This window comes from Symphalangus syndactylus, chromosome 11 (assembly GCF_028878055.3).
Source record: "Symphalangus syndactylus isolate Jambi chromosome 11, NHGRI_mSymSyn1-v2.1_pri, whole genome shotgun sequence".
In the NCBI taxonomy this organism is placed as follows: Eukaryota; Metazoa; Chordata; class Mammalia; order Primates; family Hylobatidae; genus Symphalangus; species Symphalangus syndactylus.
Window position 1 is genome coordinate 76427155 of NC_072433.2, and position 2512 is coordinate 76429666.

Consider the following 2512-nt stretch of genomic DNA (forward strand, 5'->3'; position numbering starts at 1 on the left):
TATTACATTGAAATAATTACTTCTATATCCAAATATGGTGAATTTTTATTTGGTTGTCAGAGATTGATAAATTAACTTAAAACCGACTGCTTCTGCCATGCCTGAATTCTTCAAACAGAAGGGGAAAGTCCCTATGTTTTTGTGAACTTTTCGTTTGTTTTAATTTTTATTTTCCTTATAAGTTCTGGGGTACATGTGCAGGATGTGCAGGTTTGTTACATAGGTAAACGTGTGCCATGGTGGTTTGCTGCACCTGTCAACCCATCACCTGTCAACCCATCACCTATCAACCCATCACCTAGGTGTTAAGCTCGGCATGTATTGGCTACTTTTCCTAATGCTCTCTCCCTTCTCCCACTCCACCCCCTGACAGGCCCCAGTATGTGTTGTTCCCCTCCCGTGTCCATGTGTTCTCTTTGTTCAGCTCCCACTTATAATTGAGAACGTGCGGTGCTTTTCATGAAATTTTATTTCCCCACTTAGTACATGGAATGGATGGGAGAAATAATATATTTTTTACAACTTTTTTTAGTATTTGAGAACATTTTTTCTCAGCTTTATTGAGCTATAACTTACACAAAATAAAATTCACCAATTTTGAGAGTACAATTTGATGAGTTTTAACAAATGTATACAGTCATATTACCACTACTGGAATCATGATATGGAACATTTCCATTACCACTCCAAACTTTCATTGTGCCCCTTTGTAGTCTTTACCCTGACCCACATTCCCTGGCTATTGGTATCTACTGAAAAATGTGGATGACTATACACATTTACATATTGTCCATGTACAAATGCCATGCTAATCTTCTCTGTATTATTGCTATTGTGCTGCCCATATGGGTACTTAAAAAGTTTTTAGCAGTAAGACCCATGGCTGTATATTAATTTGTTATTTTTTTGTAGCGTTCATTTAGTAAATCTTCTAAGATACTATTTCTAATAGTAGGTTAGAAATATACTGTCAGCCCTCTCAGAAAAGAAAAGTCAGCAGTTTCATGCCATGCACAGCATAATATAAAGCTTGAGATACTGCCTGGTCTCATGTCCAACTCATATCTCTTTTTGAAGCATTGAGGTGTTAATTAATAACTAGATTTACTTAGTCATCTAGTATTTTTTCTCAGTCATCTAAGAATAGTTGCATTGCTGAGTTTTTGAAACCAAAAGTTGATTGACTCAATGCCTAAGTTAACCACTTTGTTATATTTTTTTAAAAGTTAGAAGGCACAAAGAACTGATGAAATACAGCTTCTAAAGTGTAGAAGAGAAAAGAAAGGCAATTTAATTTACCCTTCTTCTAGTTTGGTAAATGACTGAAAAGAAGGAAACAATAAGTGTGTGAAAATTGCTGTATATACCCTCGGCTGACAGTTTTGTTTTTTTTCATTATAGGTGAAGAGATTTTAAGTGTAAGAGCACTGTTCATTGTGTACAAATACAAAGCATTCTTATTGTTGGGCATTATCAGTACACATACACTACACTGTGTAGATAATTTTAGTCATAATGAATATAGCATTTCAGTTATTAGATTGAGAGGTTTTTTCAACTAAAAATAGGTGAGTATAAATGAAAGCAGAATACATGTTTGTGCCCATGAAATTGGAAATGAATGAGAATCTGCTATAAATACTTGTTGTGCTCATATCTTAAAGTATGATTGTACCATTTAGTTACTTGCAGTCATTTGTGTCTGGTTGTTTTAAAGAAGTTTTCTACTAAGAAAATATGAAAATACTAATATATCAATATTGAAATATTAATAAGGTATTGATATTTTGCTGATGTGTTAAATGTATCATATTGCAGTAGAGACACAATTGTTTACAGTGTAGATTTCAAAACAAATTTTTAATACATCACTTGCAAAACAAATTATTTAATGAAAGATGGGGAGCAGCTATAGAGTGAAAGCAATGATTTTTGAAAACATTTTTTTAACTTCTATGCATTTTTATTTTACTTCTATCTGTTTACCTCTTTCTGTTTATAAGGCACATCCTCCAAATAATCCCTAGAGATTTACATTCTTTCTTTGGCAAGCACAAATAGAAAATGTCAGCTACACAAGAGTGAGAACCTATATTACCTTTCTGGAGTTATTTAGAAAAGGAGTGAAATTTAATTTGCATTACTCTTTGTGTACATATTCTGAAAGAGCTTACTCCCTGAACCTCAAATCTCTAAACTCAGGATTTCCTAGTGATTTGAGACTTATAAGAAGCTCAAAGTGTTTGAGAACTCCAGAGAAAGCTTACTCCTATTATTTTCTCATTAAAATGCAGGAGCCCCAAGGGATGCAGTTTTATACAGATAAATTTTAGTTAAATATCTGAACTTCTGGGCATATTTGAGCCCACATTATGAATCACGCACAGTTCTGTCAACTCTAGTTAGAACCCAAAGTATAATATTAACTTCTCATCCGTATGCTTCTTTTCCAGAGTCTCTTTGTCTTCGCTTTAAGCACATCCAAGCTCAGTAGCACACACTGTAATCAAGC

The 2512-nt window shown here is 33.8% G+C and overlaps 1 pseudogene; it reads right to left on the reverse strand.

The window, feature by feature from the left end:
• Nucleotides 1-755: 755 nt before the first annotated feature.
• Nucleotides 756-850, reverse strand: LOC129457890 (uncharacterized; annotated as a pseudogene).
• Nucleotides 851-2512: the final 1662 nt, after the last annotated feature.